The sequence below is a fragment of the Rhodnius prolixus genome, unplaced genomic scaffold (assembly GCF_049639745.1).
Source record: "Rhodnius prolixus isolate KJV_2025 unplaced genomic scaffold, Rpr scaffold_9, whole genome shotgun sequence".
Lineage (NCBI taxonomy): Eukaryota > Metazoa > Arthropoda > Insecta > Hemiptera > Reduviidae > Rhodnius > Rhodnius prolixus.
The window spans coordinates 2,347,139-2,373,918 of NW_027411604.1; the positions used below are offsets into that span (position 1 = coordinate 2,347,139).

Sequence of the window (26,780 nt, forward strand, 5' to 3'; positions counted from 1 at the left end):
TGTTTACATCAGGTTAGAAAGTAGTCCTCGTAGCACTCTCCCGCCCCCCTATAACAGTTTTGGTCCTTGTCTTTATGTCTACGAAAAAATAAAGAGTAATTACTAAAAAATAAATGAAAATTTTCCGATCTTTTGATTTTTTGTATTTATATTATCAAATTTTACGTTCTCTTCTTGGGCTGGTAAGACAAAGCGATCGTAATACATTTTCTATATTGCACTTACACCGGAAGTATGATTTTTTTGGTCTTATTCGTGCTACGAAACGACCACGTAGAAGAATATTAAATAAAAACACCACCTAGTTAGTACGTATAGCAGAAAATCTCTTACGGCGAGCTACAAACATGACTTCCGGCGACTTTACCCATAAAAGCATGAACAGAATCTAATTAAAATACAGCAAAGGGCAGACCGGAAGTAAAATAGTAGTAATGCAGCAATGAACAGCCCCCAACACACTACAAGAGGGCACCTTACCCATTCGCTGCCCCCAATATCCATAGAAAGACGATGGAACTACGTACAAACACAGACCAGTGTGGACTCTAAATAGAATTTTTTTTAGATTCAAACTCTAATAAACTTCTACAAAATATTTTTGTGACTTTTTAAAAAAACATATTTCACTTATTTCTACCAAGTTATGCAACCTTGGGATAACCATAGTTCATTACTATGTATGTAATGATGATTTTGGGTAATACCACCGGAAAATTTTTTGAATTTTCCTCAAAAGTCAACCGGAAGTCTTGTAATGTTGAATTATTTCTCTTTTTTTTTTCATACGATCTTTTTTGAAGTAAATGTTTTTGGGTTACCACAAAATTTTAGTTACCACATAACATGATTTTATTTTGAATCGTTTTTTTTTTCGATAAAAAATTAATTTTCATCAGTTTCCGGTGGAAGTTCTGATGTTAACTCTAACTACATTACGGCTCTAAAACTCACAATCCGGAAGTGCCACTCTGCTTTACTATTTTTGTTTCTAAGTTTTTGGTGATTTTATTCGAAAATCTCTAACGATGTTTTTTTAAAGTCCCGATAGACATTAAGTCATGTTAAGTCCTGTCATTTTTTATTTTATTTTTTTAATTTTTTATACACTGCTCCACAAAAAAAGTGGCGCACTTTAAAAATGCGTTATTTTTTTTTCTCTGAAACTTTTTTGTTCTACATTTTATTTTAGTTAGCAAATATAAGAAGTATAAAGTTACGGGAAGGCTAAAATAAAATAAAAAATGATCTAAAAGAAATGAAAACCTTTAATTTAACAAAAAAGTACTTCTCGGCAAAATATGAGTTTGAAAAAAAAAGTATTTCTTCCGATTAAAAAAAGAGAAAAAGAATTTTAGTAACGTGTATTGCTCGCATTACTGCATCCAATCTCCTCGGGATACTCCTTATTGAATTTCTCACGAAATCTTGTGTTAATTCCTCCCATATCTCCACCAGAGCACCTCGCAACTCTTCTAAGCTCCTGGGAGGATTATTTCTCCATCTTAATCGCCTACCCAGCTCATCCCAAAGATGTTCAGTTGGATTTAAATGCGGGCTGCGTGCTGGCCACCTCAAAACACGAATGCTAGTGTCCTGTAGATATTGAACAACACAGGCGGCAGTGTTTGGTCGGGCATTATCTCGCATAAAAATAAAATTCTCCCCAATAAATGATGCATAGGGTATCACACATTGCTGCAAAATTTCCCTCACATACAAATCTGCATTCAAGATTGCCCTGTTGAACACGTCTTAGCCTCCATAGAAATCCCAGCCATCACCAGCACTGAACCACCTCCGAATGGTAGTCTATCAGAAACATTGCACGGAGCGTAGCGCTCCCCAAGCCTTCGGTAAACTGGGTAAACCCATCAGGTGTATAGAGAGCAAAACGGTACTCGTCTGAAGTGAGAACGTTTCTCCAATCGTTCTCAGACCTGTTGCGGTGTTCCCTAGCGAACTCTAGACGGGCTCTCCGATGGTCTACGGTGAGCAATGGTCCCGTGGCTTGCTTCCTAGAGCGTAAATTCATTTCAGCAAACCTTCTTCATACGGTTTCGGCACTGAGTGAAACTCCACGAACAGTAAGCAGTGTTTGAGCTGTTTCAGAAGCAGTTGATGTACGATTTCTTAGAGTGTGAATTCTGATAAATCGGTCATCAAGTGCTTCTGTGGCTCTTGGTCGACCCGAACCTTGTCTGCTAGTGCAGAGGCCTGTCTCCTGGTAACAATGGATGGCTCTACGGACGGTGGTCTCAGGCAACTCTAACGTTCGAGCTGCGTACCGCTGACTCCGTCCTTTCTCAACTAATGCAATAATACGGGCCACTTGCTCTGCTGTACTTCAGAATTTGCAATGCTTTCAGCTTGAAAAAAGTCGAAACGCAACTGTAGAGGTCAATAAATTTATTTACTGTTGAGGTGAAGTTCACGTTGTTGTTTACACAAAAAGACCGAAGGGGATTAAACGAGGAATTGCGTCTCTATTTACAAGAAACTTTGGGCCTTGATTCGATTAATTGTTCCCTGACAGTTTATGAAAATAATTAAAACTAATAATCTTTCCCCAAAATGTGATAAAACAAAAAATAAACTCTTTTTTCAATGTGCGCCACTTTTTTTGTGGAGCAGTTTATTTCTTGGAATGATTCAGTGATATTGGCGTGTCCACTTCCTTAGTATACGTCACTTAACTAACATTGGATCTATCTAATTAAAGCCAGCTAACATTTAGTAGAAATTTCAGGGTAAAAAAAATATTTTTCCTCTCCTTAGATCTTTTGAGAAAATACTGAGACAAAAATCGTCAGTTTCTCACGAGACTACAAGAAAACAAACTTTATGTATTTGACGCGACTATTTTTCAAAAACCTATAATTTCCATTCATACATACATAAAACCAATCAAATGCAATTATATTAACCTCTAAATGTCCTTCATTCGTAAACTATATTCCATTAATATCTGAGGTGACTTTTGTCAAGGTAAAATTGTGGTCGTTTTAGTTCAAAAAAACGTTTTGTGGTAGAGTTCCCAACTAATATGTACGTATTATGTACATTCACTTTTCATATATGTACTTATACAGAAGTAACGACTTCCTTAGTTATAAAATAAATCGATATGTTAAAAATAATTATAAAGAAACTTCATTACGATTTTAAATTATAGACATTAATAATTCATAAAGGTGGCGAGGACATTTCTAACAAAATTGCAATACAGGAAATCATAAATAAAATGACGAACATACGTATAAGAATTTTTTTTTAAATGCACAACTGCAAAAATTATTACATCTAGTAAAATACGATTCATGATAACTCAACTGCAGTATTATTTATTAGAGAAGGCATCCCAGCGGTGTTACTCCATTATCGTGAAGAATAAGATCACGAGGCCATCTTTAAAGCGGAAAAAGGAAGATAGGTGTTCGATTAAAAGTGTATTAGGATGAGCTGCTTCAGAGGAATGAAATTTGAGAAAACGGGGTTTCACTAGATCTTTGACGAAAGGGAGGTTATGGCTTCTGAGGTTAGATTACAGGAAGTATTTTTTGACTAACAATGACTGGTTTTGCAGAGAGTTTTGGAACGTTTAGTTGATCCTCGTACTTCTGATGACGTATAGCCAAATAGACCGGGGAATATAGCCTATTACCGCAATACATCTTAGCTTTGCGGGTCCAGCTTCTAACCGCTCGGCTACCGTGGCGACTAGCAAAAATACTTTACTGCAAATTTCTCATATTAACCATTAAAGGAATAGACCGGGGAAGATAGCCTAGTACCGCAATACATCTTAGCTTTGCGGGTCCAGCTTCTAACCGCTCGGCTACCGTGGCGACTAGCAAACATACTTTACTGCACATTTCTCATATTAACCATTAAAGGTATAGACCGGGGAATATAGCCTAGTACCGCAATACATCTTAGCTTTGTGGGTCTAGCCTCTAACCGCTCGGCTACCGTGGCGACTAGCAAACATACTTTACTTTAAATTTCTCATATTAACCATTAAAGGTATAGACCGGGGAATATAGCCTAGTGCCAGCAATACATCTTAGCTTTGCGGGTCTAGCCTCTAACCGCTCGGCTATCGTGGCGACTAGCAAACATACTTTACTGCAAATTCCTCATATTAACCATTAAAGGTATAGACCGGGGGAATATAGACTAATACCGCAATACATCTTAGCTTTGCGGGTCTAGCCTCTAACCACTCGGCGGTGTATAGTTTAACCAATAGGTGTAACAGTTTTCTGTTATTCAAGTTGAGCTTTGGAACGTGTGTCCAGTGGTCTTGCAATCAGATTGTCGAGTTTTTTTGTCTTTTCTCAATTTTTCAAATTAAATAAGACAAACAAATTTACGATCTGTAAGTGAAATTCAGTGTTATTGCTGGTTGTTTCTTACAACCTACCATGCAATGTGAGTAATCACCAGCAATGCCACTTTGCTGAAAGAATTCTTGATGCTTTGATGCTTCCAAATGGCTTCAATAGATTTTCCTCAAAATTTGTACACTCCAATGAGTAACTCAATAGTAACTTTTGTTTTTATTTGACTCGTTTTCTCAGGAAAATCCTGGTAGTGTTTGAATTTTCAATGAAATTGTAAGTATACTTGTGGAATGATGGAGCTGAAGTTTTGTCTATGATTTCTGAAAACTCAAATTGGTTGCTAACCAGGATCTAGTGTCCTGGACACTGGAGCACAAAATATCCAAGAAGTGCCTTAGTTTCCTTCTGGAATTCTCTTAAAAATAGGTGTAGCACTCTCCTAGAAAAGCACTGACTTTAATTTACGATGGCATTGATAAGAACAAAATAACAGATGTATAATAGAAAAATACTATTTCATGTTTACACCTGTGTATACAGAAATATGAATGCTACGTCTTCCAAAATAAATATGCTTTACCTAAAGTGTTGAAGGAATACTTTAATTAAGAAAAAAGGTAGATTTAGGTAGCACACGTTAGGTACGTACGTACGTTTTGGTGTAAAGTATTTGGTCTGTGGCGTGCGTTGTGTAGGTATTTTACACGTAGAGAGAAGGCCGAACTTTAAAAGAAATAGAAAAAAATAAATAAATAATAATAAAATAAAGATACATAAAAAGAAAACCAGTTGGGTGGTTATGTGGCTATCTGTTGGGAGGTTTGTCTGTGCGACTGTTGGGGGGGGGAGCAGACCCCCTCAGACTCGCCCCAGTCCGGCTTCTGAGATGAGTCACTAACCGGACCCAAGTCTGTCTGTCCCCTGTGTACATGATGTTCTTACACTCTGTACTAAACCTTCTACAGACTTCCCTTAAAATTATTTACTTTTTAACTTACTTCAGGAAACCTTTTACTTTCTACGTATTATCTGTTGTAACCGGAAATAGGAAATAAAGTGGTTTTGCGAAGTTTTAGTACTCACCGGAAATACACTTACCAAGTTTTTGTAAAGCTTCCTGATGAATCATGAACAATTGAACCCTAATGATATGGTAACACAGTAACTGAGATGGTTGAGAGCGCCAAGATCTGGGCGTGCAAAGAACATGTATAGACAAGTTCTGGCAGGTTCATGGTTGGCTAAACCACGTTTGTATATCCAGTGGAGGTGATTAGGCGATTTTCTTCCCGCCTATTGAAACTCGACAAAACAAATCATGAGACCCGATGATAAACTTTGGACAAAATCAATATGCAGGAAGTGTGCAGTTTTATTATTGTTGGAACAAAAGGGGTCCAGCTCCCTGAAGCACAGCAGCCAAGAGGCTCATTGTACCATCTCCTAGAAGTAATCTAGTTGGTAAATCCTCCCCTTCTTACTAGGTCCAGAATCTTAATCTCTAGTTTTTTTGATGTGCTGTGATTTCCTCTGGCTGCCAAATATCTCATGAAGACAACCTCAGCTATGCTGTAAAAACAGGAAATGAGAAGCCGTTTCCTCTTCTTCTGGACATAATCTACTCAGAGGTTCCCAGTTAAGTAACTTCACCCCTGAGAAGAGGTGTTTTCTGTCGTGCCCCTATTATGAGGCCAGTTACCAGCATAACTTGATTCTCTACCTTGAAGAACCTCCTCGGTTCTGATTTTACCCAGATAATACTCTACCTGGAACAACTTACCAGGATTTTTTTTTTTGCTCTCTCCAGAGCCATTGCGTAATAAGAGCTATGAGGCGCCACGATAGCCGAGCGGTTAGAGGCTGGACCCGCAAAGCTAAGATGTATTGCGGTACTAGGCTATATTCCCAGTTTTACACTTTTTAGTTAATATGAGAAATGTATAGTAAAGTATGTTTGCTAGTCGCCACGATAGTCGGGCGGTTAGAGGCTAGACCCGCAAAGCTAAGATGTATTGCGGTGCTAGGCTATATTCCCCAGTCTATACCTTTAATGGTTAATATGAGAAATTTGCAGTAAAGCATGTTTGCTAGTCGCCTCCGTCCACGACACCTAGTAAATGGTAGTTGGACGTTAAGCCTGCCTGAAAAAATAGGCGATTACTCTACTTTACTTTACTTTTCACTTTAATAAGAGCTATGCGCACGGTTTTTGAAAACTTGAGTGGGATGCTCCATTTCTGGCCAGCTGGTCAACAACTTTATTATCTCTGATGCCCCAGCATCACCCGGCGGCACCCTAATAAGGACTACCTTATTGTGCCAGGAAAGCTGCTCCTATACTTTCAAACATAGAATGGAGAAGCTCTTTATCCTTAAGGTCTCAGGTTCTACTTAGCTCAGGAAGTGTCACTTTACTGATTCGGTTTTTCATGGTTTTTTCCCCCGGGAAAGCTCCGTGAAAACAGCTCCTGCGTTATTACTCAATTACTTGTCTGTCTCAATTACCGAATCTGCAACTTAAACTTGAAACTTTTCTCCTGAAAGTTCGAATAAGTACACTTTTGAGAGAGAGGAAGATTGGATTCCCTCTATAGTGTCATTTTTCTGTAAGGGACGGTCCTCTCTATCGTATTTCTAAAATCGAGTTACAAGATTCAACCGGAAGTAGTTCTGATTGAATTGTTGAATTTCTAAAAAAAAAAATGACTCTTAAGCTATTCTTGTAACCTTCTACATCACATTCACACAGTCTTGTAAACTTTTACATTGATCATCGTCCTAGGCATAATCATTTTTTAAGGCAATCGTCGATTTATAGTTTTGACTAGGCTTCTCTAGTGCATAGACTTACTAGTAACGTGTGCAGAAACACAGATACATCGTTATGTAGAATGACCAGTTTGTGCATGCACAGTCGCTGTTAAGTGTGCAGATCATACACATCCTACTTATTCAAGGTTAACTTTTTAAGTTGGCTAGTTTATGCCAGTTGTTAATCTAAAAAAAACTACACAGGCATGTGGTGTGAATATGAAATAGTTTTATAATCTTTTGACGTTTTGTCACTTATACCCCCCCCCCCCCATAATGGCTTAATAATGAAAAAATGGCCGAACAAATTGTCGTACCATAAATTGAGGATATTAAGAAATTGCTGTCTATATATAAACAAGTGAAAAATTTAATTTACTGCTCCAATGTTTCCTTAATAGCGTCTGGCTTGTTACTGATTGATTTCAGTAAACAGCGCGCATGCGCCAAATACTGACCGCAGCACTGCAGCCGGCCGAATTTCAAAACGGTACTTAGTTAAAAAAACACGCCTTGTGTCATGCTGACAATATGGAACGTTACAACTTAACACTCACTTTTTGTTAGACTCAGTTCTTATGTCTGTCAGTAGCTAGCTGACTTTTCCCGGGCGTAACTATTTTTATTGCCAGGTTTTGGCCTAATTTCTAAAGAAATAACGAAGTAAAAGTTTTTGTTTTTTAAAATGCAAGACGCACACTTGACAGATTTCTCCATTTTGTTTCTTTAAATGAATAAAACAAGTGAAGAACAAGGAGTAAACAAGAACCTCCTCATTGCGGAATGAATAAACTGCAGGAAAGAGAGAGAAAGGAAAGCAAAGCAGATATGATGAAAATTTCAAATCACAGCTTTAAAAGAAAGTAGGTCTCGGGGACACCCAGAGTTTTGCCAAGTGTGTGTTTTCTTAATAAGTCTTGGCAGTGGGTCACACCGGCGACGTGGGGGGGACCGTCCGACACCTTAACTCCTGTTCGCAGGTGAATTACATACACCATAAATCGGGGTCTAAAACACAACATGTTGCTTATTAGTCACAAAAATTTTCAAAATTTAATTTTATGCTAAATAAACTTAAATATTTAAAATAAATGGCGTATTCTCTGCTACACTACAAGGCATGCCTAATGTCTGAACGTGTTTTCAAAAATTTTACACGAATAATAATGCCCTCATTTCACTGATTTATTGAACGTTTTTGGGAGGCTGATTCATTCACTTAAAAGGAAGGAAATATTGCTACCAATATCGATCATAAAATTTTTCATTTATTTTAAAAGCCAAGCTATCGGATCTAGGCCAGTGATTCTCCAACCACTGTGCCGCGGCACGCAAAAGTTTTTAAAGTGTGCCGCCCAAATTTTTGAAATGCAAACAATAAAAATTACATATTAAATGTAGAAGACGATATGAGAGTAGCATTATCAATTATACGACCAAATATAAACTGTAATTATCAAAAAACATCAAGCCCAAATTTCTCATTAAAAGTATTCTTATTATTAACTTGTAATTAATCCCTTAATAAACATATACTGTTGTTTTTTGTAGAACAATATTATTTTATTTTATATTGAAAATAAACATAAACTATTTTACACACAGTGTATTATGGATAAGTAAAATACTTTTAAACTTATCTTATTGTTAGTGTACCGCCAAATTTTTAAATTGTTAAAAGTGTGCCGCGACAAAAAAAAGGTTGAGAATCGCTAATCTAGGCACTAGATCAGGGGTTCTCAACCTGGGAACCCCCTGGGGGTGCTGGGAAACGATATTCCAGATGGGTGCGAGAAAAGTCCAGGTAAATAATAGGATATTATTATTATTCAAAATATTTTTCATTATTAAAAAAAAAAAATGTAAAGTAATTGCCTATTTTTTCAGGCGGGGCTTGACGTCCAACTACCGAATTAGGTGTCGTGGACGGAGGCGACTAGCAAACATACTTTACTATAAATTTCTCATATTAACCATTATAGGTATAGACCGGGGAATTTAGCCTAGTACCGCAATACATCTTAGCTTTGCGGGTCTAGCCTATAACCGCTACCGTGTCGACTAGCAAACATACTTTACTGTAAATTTCTTTTATTAACCATTAAATAAAATCCAAGGCCTAAGACCGGGAATCGAACCCAGTACCACAATACATTTTAGCTTCGCAGGTCTCGCCTCTTAACCGCTCCTTTTTTAAATTCAGCTAAGGAAATTATCTGTTGTCCCCCCCCCAAGTACGTGCCTTAAAAGGGGCTTTAATCCACCCCTGCCTATAGCATTGGATAGCCATGAGGTTGCCTAGCTAAGCTTACAGGAACAATCATCCCCCCAAAACGGTACTAGCTCTTTGAAACCTCACCAGTTTAATGCCCCCTAATAAGAGAATGTAAACAGCCTTAGAACCGACCGGATATGGAGTTTATTTCCGGCATTATTATTACTATAATTGATTGTAGACCATTTATTACCAGTCTTACTAATATAGTAATGGTTTATGAAAGAGTATAAAAGCAAAATAAATTTAGTCGGCCATTGCATTTCCTTTAAAACAACTTGTCTTTCGCCCATATATGGCATAATCATGGACATTAAATAATACGAAAGTTGGTTACTATTTATGGAATAAAGATAATTTTGCCACACTTGTTGAAAAGATATTTTTTTTAAAAAAGCAATAAGTAGTAATTGAGAAGGAAGTAATACTTACTTAGTAGTCAGTCTAACTTAGTAAGTACTACGTACTTCCTCAATTAGAAACGGGAAGTCTTGAGTGAAGGTTAAAAGGAAAATGTTTAATTTATTAGTAATTGTTTCATACAGGTGTGTACGTATGTCCGCTGGAGTTACACTTTACAAATCGTAACAAAATTAAAAGGTTACCCTGAAGAAGTCAAACAATAGAAAGGAAGAACTGAGTGTACTCTCACGATTTCCTCTAATTAATTTTCCTCAAGGTTTCTTTCAAACTTTGAGTTTTTACTTGGCCAAAGAAGGCCCTGCAATTACCAACCGTTTCAATGGCTTCTGAGACGTGACGGTGGTACATAGGTCTCATATTTTTCTGAATAGAATTTAGCAACAAAAAAAAAATATCTGTGACATCACACAGTCTTGTGATTTAGTTGGCTTTGGTATAGAATAAATATGCTTTTAGAGATGCGTGATATCCAAGAATATTCTTCCTGAAGAAAAGGATTCTAAGCAAAAACAAGGGGTTTTTAACTGCACAGCCGATAGACGAAAACTAAAAAGTTATTATTTGACTTTGGTCAAAACGTCTAGGGCTCTCTAGGGGCATCCGAAGGATAGGAAAGCTGCGACTAATTAGAATGAGAAATCCCCTAAACCCTTAACGCACCTTTCCTGAAGGGAAGGTATATTGTATGGGAGGCTCTATACCAGCATACGAGGTGTGCCTATTAAATAACGAGACTATTGCTGTAAAACATTTTATTTTAAATTTATACATATTTAGTTATTATCACCTTCAATATACACCCCTCCCCTATCCCTACAACGCTCCATGCAAATTTACCATTGTTCCAAAACAGTGCTGGAAGTCCTTTTTCTGTGAGCTCCTGCATGACGTGTGCCGCTTTTTCTTTCACAGCTTCAACGGACTGAAATCGTGTTCCTTTTAATGCAGATTTGACTTTGGGGAACAGATAAAAGTCACATGGGGCCAGGTCAGGCGAATAATGCAGATGGCCTAAAACTGGGATGTTGTACTTGGCTAGGAAACGTCGTCTTGGACAGACAATGCAGTGTGAGCCGGCGCGTTGTCTTGATGGAGAACCCCGTGACTTGTTCTTCCACAAATCGGGTCTTTCACTAAGTTGAGCAAGCGCCTCACGGTAGTAATGTTGATTAATTATAATCGATATTTTCATCCGTTTTGGACGTGGTGGAGGCGACCCGGGCGGTCATCATCTCCGACGTCTTCTCGGCCATCTTGGAAACGCTTGAACCACTCAAAAACTTGCGCACGTGATACAACATTCATCGCCATAAACTTCTTTTAATAAAAGATAAGTTTCAGTAGCGGTTTTACCAAGTTTCATGTGAAATTTCACGACAATTCGTTGCTCTACTACATGTGTAGTATCATGTTTTCGGGCAAAACGAAATTAACACCTCTTACACAAACACGTCAGGTTCCGGTCAGACAAGATTTCTCTACAAACACGTGAGGCGCTGCAATCAAAAGAGAAGGCTTAACGCTGCACAGCTGTCGGTCTTTAAATATTTGGCGTATGCATAGTTCTTCTGTAGCAGCAACAGTCTCGTTATTTAATAGCCACACCTCGTACATACAGTCTGTACAGCAGACTCTCTGGGGAGGTTAAACGTTGTGTTTTTTTAAGCCCGTGTTTACTGGAGAAAATGCTACACCTCCTACAACTTTAGTAACCTTCCAGGCTTTCTAGGGAAAAACCCCTGGATTTGGGAAGAAGACAATAGTGAAATTACCATTCCCTAGAAATCTGAATACCATATTCCACCGTCATTACTAAGCCATCCAGGCTGGACACCTTGAATTTAGGATCTTTACTGGGAAGAATATAAAACAACAATCTGTGAGATATCTTTACTCTGTTTAACGCCGTATGCTCTTATCAAATCGCCGCAGACATGTACCCCAAAGTTGTTCTGAGGATGACTCCCTTTTTCTAGCTCCAAGTTGGAGAGGTAGGAGATTTAGGCTTATCTCAATTCCAGCAACAGGACACAATTTTACTGACTCGTAGATCTATGAATAATTTGTTCTAGGGCCTTTGTTTTTGGAGAGGAGCGTATTCTGGGAACGAATCGGGATAGGTTTCCTCTAAAGGGTCATTTCGGTTTTTTATTTACAGACTTACAAACAAATGTTGTCGAGAATTAAAACATGTTTTACAATTAGGAGTATAGAAAAATCTATCAAATTAGAACATCGAGAATCTGTCACCATCTGCACAGTTTCTCTTCCAGGTGTAGGAGAAAATTAAAGATGAAAAATTACATAATAAAAAGAAGATCGAGAATATTAGTGCTAAAATACCTTAATGATAAAACTAACAATAGAATAGACTTTTTTTTAAAAAAATAGTAGAACTAATGCAGGTTACAATCAGTTCCGCCATATCTCCTGAGTCCCGTCCTTTAGGGTCCCATTATAAGCATTTCTTATATAGTACATTGTTTAATCATGAAAAAATAATAATAATAATAATAATGCACGCATGAAGTCCTGTTTAGACATGACGGAGCCACCACCATAGTGCTGCTGTGCTTCCAATTATACGCATGCGCGTCTGTGTATACTACAAATATATATATATATATAGATAGATATATATGGTACCATTCTCGATTAGAACAAAGTCCTTGACCTCTTCTACCCCAGAGAATGGACGCGGCTCCCTTTCGAGAGAAGGTGGGGTTTAGTGAGCGAGTAGGTAGCTTACCTTCAAACTTAACTGAACTTTGTGGACCACCAAGATGGTTCTTAGCTCGAATAGCCAATAATTATGGAGATGCCGACAAAAAAAAAGTAAATAAATTCTGTTAACTCTAAAATTAAAGAAATAAAAACTTTTCTTGTAACTTTTTTCCGCGGAAAAACCCACCGAAAAAAGTGGAAAATTCAGTTAAGTTAGGTGGCTATGTCTTTGTACCAAATTTCCTTCAAATTGGGAATCATATTTATTTTTATTGAATATTAGATAAATTAACAATTTACCATTTATCTACATAAATTTCGTAATTCCAGTACCCAGTAAGTAAATTTGTGAGCCATTAGTTTAACCAGTTAAGCGTGGAACTTAGTTTTTAAACCCCCCCTCACAGGGTGCGGAATTAAAATCAGACAATAATGTGTATACACGTCGAACTCAGGGCAAAACAACCAAAAGTTTACAACGTCATAATAGTCACTGCAAGCGACTTTTTCTGCAATCTCTGGAGGGGCTTGAGATTACCAGAGCATTCTGTGCTCATTCAAAAAATCTTGCACAGTCTTCACGTATGCATTGCCACCTAGTTAACTAGGGACGCAAGAGCTTTGCACAAGGAAGAAAAGAGCTATTTGAATTCTGTGCTCAAAATGAAATCATGCTCGTACTGGAGGTCTGAACCTCTATCTTAAAGATAAAAAACGGGGCATTGCACAAGGGTTGAGAGCTTCTATTTGTGCGCCTAATTCCCCAATCTCTAATAGGGAGACCAAACAAGTACCAACCACTTATCATTTTGCTGATTCCCACCGCAGTTCTATTGGTTAAGATAAAGGAAACATCTCACCAAATAATCTTCTTATTGTATTTTAGTAAAATTTCGAGATTTTTGTAGTTTAATGGCAATTTTATATTTTTTTTACGAGTACACACGTCGAACGCACCGTAACAGAGATTTGGTTTGACGTTTATACCTACACGTCAAACGCGCTTAACTGGATAATGTGAACTCACTTATTTAATTGGATTTTTTTTTTTTTTTTTTTAGTAAAGATAAATTATCATTTAAAATTTCCAAATTTTAACAGGAAATGGCTGATCGGAAGTTCCGCTTTTAAAGAGTTTTTTAATTTTTAGCGATTATAACCGAGGAAAATGGCATTTTTTCCATGTGAACATTTATCCTATTAAAAAGTCAACTACTTTTTAGTATGAATGGTTTAATTTCAAGTACTTACAATTACGTTAACTGTGGTAAGAAAGAAGTCGTTTAAGTGTTCACAAAAGTTGTCAACAATCTTTCCACAAATTAGCTACAAAATTATAGTGTTTAAAAAAAATAAACTTTAGAGATATTTAACAACATCCGCACGAAATTAACTTTTATTTTCCGTTTAAAAAAAAAAAAGATCGAAAAGAGAAAAGCAATCACTTCCGGGCAATCAAATCGTGCAGTAAAAGAAAGTTCGGAAATAATTTACAGTTTACAAAAGCTTTAATTAGGTATCTTAAAAATAAAATTAAAACTAAAAAAACAACGTCAAATTATTATAATCAAAAAAATAAATAAATAAATACTTCCACTTTGCATAATTAATAAGATAAATGTCAATCCAACACCAAATTTAATTAAAAAATAAACAAAAAAATAATTTTAAATCAATTAAGCCGTGGATGACCACAAATACTGCTTTGTTTTTTAATTTTTGTTAATATTTAGACAGTGTTTCGTTCTTTTTTAATTTCATTTCCGGTTTTTTGTCTTTTAATTATCTTTTAAAGTTTGGTCGTTTCTGGTTTCAGTAATAAACAAAGACTTCTTCGTAAACTTGTTTATCTTAGTGAAAGCTTCTGTGATTTTTTGTTTATTTATTTATTTAATAAATATAAAAACAGGTTATTCATTTGCGAAAATTCCTTAAAATTGTTGTTTCTCGGGTAATTATTTCAAAGAAAATTGAAAAACATCTAAATAGATGTGTTCGCCTGTTTGCAAAACAAGATTTCAGCCATTGGGGGGGGGGGGGGTGATGAAAATTGGTGGGGTGAGGAAACTGAAAATCCGTTGAAGTGAATTGTAATTTTGAACAAAACTTTTATTACAGAATGCATAAGAAAAAGAAATTAAATTTGAACTATTTCCAATTTTCCAGTTGTGGGATAGCCGAGATCAATACGTGGCAACCATTTTTCCATGAACAGGTGACCACAAATCGTCTATTTTCTAATGAAAATTTAAATCGATAATTATGTACTATCGATAATTGTGTACTATCGATAATTATGTACTATCGATATTATGTACTATCGATAACTATGTACTATCGATAATTATGTACTATCGATTATGATGTACTATCGATAATTACGAATAGTACATTTTTAATACTTTTTCTTTTCTATCGAAAATAATTTAAAAAAAAAAAATAAAATTATCGTATTTTCGCTACTCTATACAGGATGTTCAGCATAAGACTACGGTAACTTCGGGAGGCGATTCTGGACATCATTTTCAACAAAAAATTCCATATAAACTATGGCTCGATTCGGCTCTGTTTTATAGATATTTTTAATTTTATGTTTTTTTCAAGGTGTTACTACTTTTTAGCAAAAAGTTGCCTATATTTCTCAAACTATTAAAGATACAGCTATTTTAATAAGCTCATTAGAAAGAAGGTTAAATTTCCTTTTAAATAAGCTAATTTGTATTCCAAAATAATAATATTAAGTATTTTACTTTGTGGCCCAAACATAAGGAATAGCAAATTTCTAATTTTTTCCAAAAACTTTGACTTCATTTTTCTCAAAAACATTTTATATGAAAAAACCGTGCACTATTCAGGAAAAACATCTACATACGATCACCTTTCGAATGGTATACAATAATTGGGTTTATGTTAAATATTGATGCAGAAATCTGTGATTAATTGCAAAAAAGTGGGCCTCAAAACAGTATCGGCAATATGAAAGGAACTTATTATCGCTGTAATCTCCAAGTTAAAAACTGATATGTTTTATCCTAATACGGCTTACAAAAACAAATAAATACAACAAGCAGAAAAGATTTTAAAGTCTACATTTTCATTAGATATTTAGTTGTCATTTTGCTATCATTATGCCAACGTATTCGAATATTGAATATCGCGATATGTTACACATCTACGGTTTCGTAGATGGGAATAGTGGAGAAGCTAGGCGGGAGTGTTCTAGATGTTTTCCTGATAGGGTGTTCCGAACGCTAAGACGATCGTGGAGGTGTACTGGCGGTCCGGTGAAGAATCCCATCCATTATTATTTAATTTGGGGATCAGAGAGAGTAATATGTTTTTGGCTTATTCATTAGCTCTCCATAATCTTCTGTGTTCTGCTTATTCATTAGCTCTTCACAACCTGTTAATTCCAAAAGTTTATTGAGTAGTTCAAAATGATGATTTATTCACATTATTTGGCCTATTTCTTTAATTAACTATAGAATAACACACAGATCTAAACTCGTTAAACGAAAATCCTTTCTTTTGGAATTGGAACCTAACACTCATTTAACATCATATTCATTTTTCTTCTTTTTATTTTATTTTATTATTTATAATGTAAATTTTATATTTTTGAATATAGTTCTTAAATTAATTAATTATTAAATTACACGATTGCAAAAAATCGTACTGGATTTGATGATTCTGATCAGTTATATTCTTATGGTAGGTGAATTCCTTTCATAATGCCGACGCTGTTTTGAGGCCTACTTTTTTGCAATTAATCACAGATTTCTGCACCAATTTTTAAAATAACCCCTATGCATTGTATACCGTTCGAAAGGTGATCGTATGTAGATGTTTTTCCTGAATAGTGCACGGTTTTTTCATGAAAAATGATTTTTGAGAAAAATGGAGTCAAAGTATTTGGAAAAAATTAGTAACTTGCTATTCCTTATGTTTGGGCCACAAAGTAAAATACTTAATATTATTATTTTGGAATACAAATTAGCTTATTTAAAAGGAAATTTAACCTTCTTTCTAATGAGCTTATTAAAATAGCTGTAGCTTTAATAGTTTGAGAAATATAGGCAACTGTTTGCTAAAAAGTAGTAACACCTTGAAAAAACATAAAATTAAAAATATCTATAAAACAGAGCCGAATCGAGCCATAGTTTATATGGAATTTTTTGTTGCAAATGTTGCCCAGAATCGCCTCCCGAAGTTACCGTAGTCTTATGCTGAACACCCTGTATAGAAATAATTTTCATAGTGTTTTTAGAATTGTCTTAAGGCGGTTACTTCAAAGAGGGATCATTTCACGTTTCATAAAATTGCTGATACATATTTCCCACAACAGTTGACGAGTATTAACTATTTACTAACAAGTCCGGAAATTGCTATTCACCACCTTCATTTATTAACAGAACAATATGGGCTAAAAAAAAAAGAAGATAAAGCTGCATTTCTCCCCCCTACCCGTAACCTTTATTATGACATTAGAAGTCTTTGCCACAAGTAAACACGTGGTTGCAAATATGTCTGTCTGTCTGTCCTGCATGAGGTCCTGCATGAAACAAGTCGTTTTGTTGTTGTTGTTGTTGTTGTTGTTGTTGTTGTTGCAAAGTGAAACTAGAGAGAACTTGTTGTTACGTGTTTGAATGTAGGTACTTCATTGCTAACTAATGGACGCGTTCTACGTGCGTTTACGTACCACAACTATAAAGTACAAAGAGATTATCATCTTTTTAAGGCAGGTGAAATTGAGGAACAAAAAAATAAATAAATAAATAATAATGATAAAAGAAAGGATAAAATTTAGCGAACAAAGTAAAGTTCAGGTAAATAAAAAAAATTAACTAATAACATAATTTGTTCCTCTTGATGAATGTTATAAACAATATGAAGAGAAACGTCTTGCTAGACGTTAAAGAAGATTGTGTAGAAAATTGAATCTTTCAGGTGAAAGCATAACATTTACGTGAAGTTGTATGGGGAAAACAAAAAAATTACCCGAAAATAAATGCCTTCCAAATATACAAGGCGTGCTTTTTATATATATATAAAATTAAACTGCGATTTCAGTACTTCCCTTTAAGAGGAGTAAGAAAAATAAACTGCGATTACAGTACTTCTCCCTAAAAGGCAAAGAGGCAAAGATTTTGAATCGAACTACAATTCATTGATGAAAATCGGTTCACTCATTGAAAATTTTAATGATTGCAATACTTCCTCTTAGTAGGTGTAAGAGCATGATGGCACTTCACAGCCACGTAGAGGAGCTTTAACCACTTCTTCTTACTAAATTTTATCAAAATCGGACTAACCGTTATAGAAATATTGGTAATAATAGTTTTAGAAAGGGCCTTACTTGGGTGGGGCAAACTCCCCTCCTTATGAGGCACAGCGTCGAGACTTTTAAAGTGCAAATCTGTACAAAATTTCGATTCGAATGACACTTTATTCATGAAAATCGGTTCACGTTTCGATAATTTGCAACGATTGCTATACTTCCCCTTAACAAGTGTAAGAGCAGATCGTCGCTTTAATGTTACGTAGGGGAGCCCTAACCCTGTCATCCTACCAAATTTTATCAAAATCGGGCTAAGATTTACAGAGTAATTAATGATAATAATTTTGGAGGGGGCCTTACATAAAGGGGGCTAACTCCTCTCCCATTCGATGTGCAGCATCGAGACCCCCAAAAGGCACATCTACATAACATTCCGACTAGAATGACACCTCATTCATGAAAATCGGTTCACGCGTTTAGGCGCTACGTTGTTTACAAAAAAGGTAACAACAACAACAAGAAGAAGAAGAAGAAGAACAAGAACAAGAACAAGAACAAGAACAATTTTTGAAAATGCCGTTTTTGCTCATTTTCAGCATCTTTTTTCTCAATATCTATCAAATCTAGGCTGTTGCAAAAAAATTACAGTTATAAAGGAGGGTTTGGAGTAAGATTTAAAGAAAATTTGGGAATTTTATCTTTTATAGAAAAAGAGAAAAAAATTGTCAAAGTTGGGTGTTTTTCAACGTTACGCTTTTTCGTGCAGTTTTTGATGATCAACCCTTATACAACTGTCCTACCGGACAGTTTTAATAAAAAAAAAACTAAGTACCGTTTTGAAATTCAGCCGGCTGCAGTGCTGCGGTCAGTATTTGGCGCATGCGCCCTGTTAGGAAGAAAACATAACCTCTATTAAGGTTTACATTCAACCGTGTTTACGTTTTGTTTGTGAATTAACTGTGAATTAAGCGTTGTGATTCGTTCTTAGTGCTAAAGGCGTGAAAAAAAAACAAAAAAATCATTAAAAATTATTAAGAAAACTTAATTTAAATATTAGGCGACCTATTTAATTCTTATTAATTTTTAATTTGTTGGAGTTTAGAAAGGGGTAATCACCAACTCTTTCTCCTAGAAGTGTCCTCACAAGACCATGTGCCAAATTTCTTTTGATATCTTGTTGGAAATCTACGCTGACTGATATTTGGATTTAGATTTTAGATTCAGTCTGCTAATCTGTAAGTTGAATTGTGTTGCAACAAATTTTGTTATCTCTTTCTTAATTATTCCTTCTTTGATGTTTGTAGTGCTCAATTGATTACAAGTACTGCGATGTTATTGACGTGATATTTAAGACTGTAAACATAGACTTTTTTGAAGTAAATGTTGTAATAGTTCTTCGCTTCATTTTAATGACAAAACACGTGAAACCAATTTGTAAAAAAGATTTTTATTCCCGCTAGTAATTCCAAATATAAAAAAACCATCACAATTCCAATACTTCCCATATATCTCGCAGTAAAGAAATAAATATAAGATTCTACAAAAGGCATCCGTCATTGTATTGTTGCACGTCACTGTATTAATTTGTGACAATATGCAATAAACAATAATTGTTGCTCATTTATTACAGCCAATTTTAGCTTGCTTAATTTCAATTGAAGAAATCACCGACAATCAATAATATTTTTTAATGCCTATTTTAATTAAATTTCTATTTAGAATTGTTTAAATTCTTCGCATATATTTTTTTTTTTTAAATGAAATTAATGACGCCATAAACAATAAAATCCAGTAATATTATCTATGTCCGGTATAGAAACTTTTGCGTGGATTTCATTTCCGTTTCTAGTGAATGGAGGATGAATTACAGCACACTTTTCCTGGATTAAAGCTTTTGGTTTTCTTCTTCTTCATCAATGTCCATTGTCTTAGAGGCGTTCCCCTTACTCTCTCAGCAATTCCAGGTTCCCGTAAAGCTATCATCATTCACCAGCCAATTCCTGGCAATGTGTTTTGTAAATAACAAAAATTATTCAACGATCAAACATTAAATAAATAAAAAAGTTAAAACATTTCACTTCCTTTTGTCTTCTTTTCTAAAATACATCCAGCGGAACCATGGCCTACCAGTCACAACTTCCGCTCTTTATTCCAGTTTGACAGAATGACTAAAAAAGATAATAGTTTTTTTTTTTTTTGTTCGTTCTTATACTTCCGTTAGCCATTTTATCAGGCTTTTAATCCAAAGAAATTCGAAAACGTAATTTAAAGGTATAAGTTGGACCTTAGGTTTTTCGTTTTTGCAAGTACGAGGGTCGTTTGAAAAGTCCGTGCAAAAATAAAAACTACTTAATTTTTTGGGGTAAACCTTTTTTATTTTTCAACATAGTCTCCTTTTAGGCTTATACACTTCGTCCAACGCTGCTCTAGTTTGTTGATCCCTTCCGAATAATAGGATTTGTCCAAGTCTGAAAAATAGCCATTCGTTTCTGCAATCACCTCCTCGTTTGAATAAAATCTTTTTCCCGCCAGCCATTTCTTCATATTGGGGAACAAATAGTAGTCCGAGGGAGCCAAGTCTGGAGAATAGGGGGGATGTGAAACGAGTTGGAACCCTATTTCCATTAATTTTGCGACCACAACTGCTGAGGTGTGAGCTGGTGCGTTGTCGTGATGGAAAAGGACTTTTTTGTGGACCAATCGTGGGCGTTTTTCTTGCAGCTCGGTTTTCAAATGGTCCAATAACGATGAATAATATGCACCTGTAATAGTTTTACCCTTTTCCAGATAGTCGATGAGGATTATTCCTTGCGAATCCCAAAAGACAGTCGCCATAATCTTTCCGGCCGAAGGAACGGTCTTCGCCTTTTTTGGCGCAGATTCCCCCTTGGTAACCCATTGTTTAGATTGTTCTTTGGTCTCAGGAGTGTAGTGATGTATCCATGTTTCATCCACAGTGACGAAACGACGCTTAAAGTCCTGCGGATTCTTCTGGAACAGCTGCAAACCGTCCTTGCAACACTTCACACGATTTCGTTTTTGGTCAAGCGTGAGCAATCGTGGCACCCATCTTGCGGATAGCTTTGTCATGTCCAAATGTTGATGCAAAATATTATGTACCCGTTCATTCGAGATGCCCACAGCACTAGCAATCACACGCACCTTCACTCTTCTGTCATCCATCACCTTATCATGGATTTTATCAATGATTTCTGGAGTAGTAACCTCAACAGGGCGTCCAGAACGTTCAGCGTCACTTGTGCCCATATGGCCACTCCGAAAATTTTGAAACCACTTATAAACTGTTCTAATCGAAGGTGCAGAGTCACCATAATGTTTATCAAGCTACTATTTAGTCTCCTGAGGCGTTTTGCCTTTCATAAAATAGTCTTTAATCAACACACGAAATTCTTTTTCGTCCATTTTTTGAAAATCACTCGACTTCCTCGATTCAAACGAATGCCAAACACAAAGAAATAGATCGATCTGGCTGAAACTTGGTGTGTGTTCTTCCAAGAGATGCTACTAACTAAACATAACCTCGATACGCGCCAGTAGTGCTATCTCTCTGACTTTGCACGGACTTTTCAAACGACCCTCGTATTTTTCAAACACTATACTTAGAAAGCACCCTTTTTTTTTCTTTTTTTGGGTAAAGGAGATTTCTACTCCTTTACTTCCGGTAGAAACTGTGGGTGACGTGAACAATTTGGATACTAACGTTGTACTTATATAACGATAGCCTTTGTAGATTCTGTCAGGAAGAAGAGGAAACGGCACTGCTGCACATGTTGTCATTGTGAGGGGCTCGTGTGGCTAAGGATGTTATTTCTCGGGAAGTGAAAAACCAAGGCCTGTGAGCTTTACCCAGGAGGAGCCGCTCTCCAGAATCAAGAGTCCCGTTTTTTTTTTGTTTACTTTTTTAATAGTTTGTTTTTTTTATATTCCGGCCCTCCAACGGTCTGAGGGACAGTGAACTGGCCCATCTGTGTAAAATATTTGGGAACCCCTGATCTACACTATTATCTAAAACAGTCTCTTTTTGTTTCAGGAACCTAAAATGGGGCCCAATTAGGTAAGTAATACAAAAAAAATAGGTGTTTAATTATTATTTTATGTAAACTAAGATGTGCAAGTTCCGTTGACATTGTTTTAGGGGGGGTAATTTAGACCAAGAATTTTCGTCGAAATCAGTAATTCCCCATATTTATACGTAATATCTTTTAAAAATTACGTACTCCTACGTATAAATTACGTTTAGTTAAAGGAAATACAGTGTAAGAAAGGAAGTTTGTTAAATAAGAATAAAAAAAAGAATGCCGCCGGACTAGATAAATAATAGTGAGTGCGCCGAGATCTATCTAGTCAGCCTAGGAAAGAGAGAACAATAGTCCACAACACATTATTTCTATTTACATGATGAAATCAGCTGTTCAGATAAGATTGTTATTTCTTCACAGCTGTACCACCTCCAGCAGCAAACAGCTTGTCTTCATTATCTGTCTGTTCTGTCACATCATTAGACAGTTCCCATTGGCTTACATTCTAGCCGAGGTAATTTATTGTCTAGTATTTAAAATACCAGCACAAATACGAATTTGGGACTTGGTTGTTGACGTACTTTTAATTCTACGGTATTAATTATTTACAGTTCAAGAAAATATTTAATTTGAATTTTTTTTTCAAATTTTAAATATTGGAGCTTATAAAGTTTAAATCTTAAAATTTAACCAACAGATGGTAGGTCAGTAACTTTAACGCAACGGTAGAAGTCCTTCTTAAAGAATTCAAATCTTTCAGGACCCTGCTGGTTCTTTTTTTTGTTCCAATGACCTCTTTGCGAGTAAGGTAAAGGGCCATGGACCCTTTTCTCTGAATAATTAATTCGGAAAAGCCTAAAAATGTAATTGTGGGAATTTTCCTGAATCTAAAAAAAATGATTATCACTTAGAGATGTTTGGTGGAAATTTCGCTGAACAATTTCCAGCTAAGATAATATGAAAAGGAAGGTCATTTTCTTGCCCTTCGGGCTTCTTCCCATTTGTAAACCCCACCATAATCCAACCTCATCCCTATTCAAACCCAAACACAGATCTGTAAACTATCCCAGTATAAGGCTAAGGATATTACTTCTCGGGGAGGAAAAACCAAGGCCTGTGAGATTTACCCAGGAGCAGCTCTCCAGTATTAGGAGTCTGATCAAAAGGAAGGGTCTGGAGGGTGAGCTTTAGAGTGGTTGGAGCCACAATAGATCCAAAGGGGTCGCAGTGGCGTAGGCCTTGAGGCCGCCCTAGTTTAAGGCACGTCAACATCTGATGTCATTTTCACCGGAAAGCCAATTTCAGTGCATCTATCCGTTCCCTCTGGAAGTAAGTTTAAAATGCTGTGAAAAGCCATTTGCCAACCGTTTTCCCAACCATTCCTGAAAAGCATGGTAAACTTAAAACACGATTTTCTACGTGCTGGAAATTCTAACTTTGCTCTCAATTTCCCCTAGATATTTTTCTACAATTTTCTGGAATTTTCTACAGTCGAAAAGCAGTAAAGGTCATAGCAGTTCTTACTAATAAACTCTAAGGTAAAGCCTTAAAAAATTGAATATAACTTTTTGCATTTCCTTGAAGTTGCGACAAAACTAACATATGCGTTATTACGAACCGCCCAAACCGTTGGACCATCTTCTTAGAATATAAATTCCATGTTCACTTTCGGCATAAATTTTTGTAAAAAATAAAACGTTACATGTTTCAACCATTTTACAAATAACATTAATATGCAATATCGATTATTATGCCCACGTAATTTATTACGAATAATATGCACTCTATTGGAAACATTTATTGCATTTATTATACAGTTCATATAAGCCTTAATGATTCGCTAAATAACATTATTTATACATATTTATTTATGTAACTCTATCTTACATGGCTGCACAGTGAAGTGCAACTATTAATAACAAAACACATATGCATAGATATTTAAAAAGCAATAACAGCTGATTTTATTTTATTTTTTTTGTATATTACCAGCTGGGGTTTTTATATTCTTATATTTGTATCCGTTATGGTATTAAAATATTAAAAGTTGGTACTTAATATATGCGCATGCGGGTAGGCTATAATGGAGGTTTATTCTTTAAATTGTTACAGTAATAATCTTAAATTGCATCCTTATAGTTTCTTTTTAAATAAGTTCTGACCTCTGTTGACACAGAAATTGAATTCGTTCCCCTAAGTGGTTGTCGATGTACTTTGCTTGAAAAGTTGAAATTCTATCGTGGGAATTGGCTATAGATGTTTGGATTATCGTAAGGAATTGTTGTAGGATATTTTGATTGGTCGGTACGGAGCAACCGTCTCTTTTTTTGGGGGGGGGGACTGGAAAAAAAAACACTTGAACGAGTTGCTCAGAGTTACGATTAACTCGCCAAGACGTTCTAGAATCGACGATTCGCTCTTTGAAATATCTTCCAGAATCCTAGACAACTCCTTTATCCACTCTTCAGGTTGTCATCCTAATTCACTCTTCCAAGAAACAGACGTCTATGGTCTTTACTCTCCCCTTCAGACACAAAAGAATTCAACTTATCCTCTTTCTTCAAGAAATTCTCCTCCAAGAACTCCAGATTTTTGTTTTACTCATTTTCTCTGGATATTACTTCCTTCCTTTGCTCTAAACGTCTGTAACAAAGTAAGAACTCTATAATATTTCAATTCGTGGTTACTTTTTTGGTTATTTTATCTAAATAGAGTTTATCTAGACGAGCTGGTATTAGAATTCAGCTTTAAAAGATTGGGATTTTTATCTGCCCGGATAGCCAGCCAAAATTCCATACTTAGGTCTTCACCTCGCTGGAGTGTTCCAGGCAATTGGAGGAAGTATCTTCTGGCAAGGATGTTCTTCCGATTGCCTCTGGTTAGGACTTCAATTTGTTTGCTCTCGTTTCCAAGGAATGGACAACTTCATAATATTTCTTTTTATTTTAAATTTTGAAATGATTTTTTTTGAACTACTCAGTGGTGCGCACAGATTTTCTTCGTACAGGAAATTTTCTTGAAAAGTTTTTATTGTGCCGTTTTCGAGGCAGAACCCTAAATCCATCCCTAGGGATATTGTACCAAGCATACAATGAACATGCGAGGTACAGTGGATAAAATCAACGATGCTCTTAACATACGAGGTCTGTAAATTAAGTAATGAGGCGGATTTTTTTAAATTTTATTATTCAAAAAGAATTACAATTCTACGATTGTCACCTCCAAAATAACTTCCTTCTGAAGCCACACAGCGCTGGAGACGTTTCTTCCACTCCTCATAGCAGTGCTTGAACTCCGATACTGGAATAGCCTTCAGCTGGTCGTTTGAATGTTTTCGACTGTCCAAAAAATGAGTTCCCTTGAGGTGATTTTTCAAACTTCGGGAAGAGAAAAAAAGTCACAAGGACTCCAAGTCAGGCGAATAAGGCTGGAAACATAGTGGAGCGGCGGGCAAAGCGGCGGTGATAGCTACTTCAGATCAAAGAGAGCGACGAGCAGCGAGCAAAGATTCGCATGCACATAGTGACGAGTTTAGTCGCGTTCTCCTTTTGACAAAACAAGATGGAGGAACTATTTTTATATGAAAATTCTTCGTTGAAACTTTGGTATTTGCAGCAGCTTAGTAGTAGGAGCTGCAGTGTACATGACATAAATAAGTTTAGAAATGAACTTGGTGAATTTCATCACTTGTACCAACAACTTCGGGAGCATCATGGCAAGTTTCATGCGTATTTTCGAATGTCTATATCAACATTTGATTACATACTAGCCCAATGTAACCCCATTAATCAAAATCAAATTTTATTGTTTTTGAGTAATACAACTCATAACATGAGTTAGGCACAATATAGAAAAATTAACTAAATTATTAACTAAATACAAATCTGTGTAACCCCATTAATCCTAGCAGTTACTTTAAGATAAGAAAATCAAAATAAATAAAAATAAAATAGAAATATATGCAGATAAAAAGAAATTAGTCAATTAAAAAAAAACAATAATTTTATTAAATCACTACTTCATGATTTGTCGTAAATTAATGTTGTTCATCTGAAAAACTGGAGGAGTACGACGCTACAGCAGAAGGATTGGAGAATTCGTTCTGATCAGAAGTAGTAGGACGTGAAAATGTAATTTAATTTTGCCTAGTATTTAGATGAAAGTTAGCATTAAGGGATTGAGAACCAAATTAAATGTAGCAAAAATTACCTGAATTCTCCATTAACTACTAATTGTTAATTAATTTAAACTATTAATTATTAAAAACTATTGTAGCTTCACAAATACTATGGCCCCACAGAGGTTTCTTCAAACAAACTAAACCAATAATGTATCAATATCCATAACCTTTGAAAAATAACCTTTACAAATTGAGCGCGATGAGAGCGAAGAAATCAAACATGTCATAACGCTTTGCTCTACTCTCTAGAGATAGCGTTGCTCTATCTTCGCTTTGCTCGCCACTATGCGCGGTCCCATATGTTTACTTGTGTTTGATTTCGCCGCTTTGCTCTTCGCTATCATCGCCGCTCCACTATGGTTCCAGCCTAAGAAGGCTGGAGGAGCCACAGGAATGTTTTTACTGGCCAAAAACTCAGTTTATTGAAATTGCTGTGTGACAAGGAGCATTATCGTGATGCAACACCCACTTGTTCTTGATGTTTGGTCTCACACGAATGTCCCTTTTTCGCAAGTTTTTCCAAGGAACCTCTCGGTAAAAGTGTTGATCGACCTATGATTTTAAAGGTTAACAAAAATTTAATTTTTCTCTATATTTATAATTTTTACTAAAACTAATAGTTAACTTTTTATATTGTGTTTAATAGAAAAAGTGTGTCAAGCACAATGGCGTAACAATAATTATCACGATATTAATGAATTGG

General features: G+C 35.8%; 1 protein-coding gene across 2 annotated transcripts in view; it reads left to right on the forward strand.

Moving 5' to 3' along the window:
- Nucleotides 1-26,780, forward strand: part of MICAL-like (protein) — a 113,454-nt gene that overhangs the window by 4,474 nt on the left and 82,200 nt on the right. For both annotated transcript variants that reach the window (XM_074128897.1, XM_074128899.1), the window contains exon 4: nt 21,909-21,932. The gene's annotated coding sequence lies outside the window, so the exon portion shown is untranslated. The remainder of the gene's footprint in view (nt 1-21,908; nt 21,933-26,780) is intronic.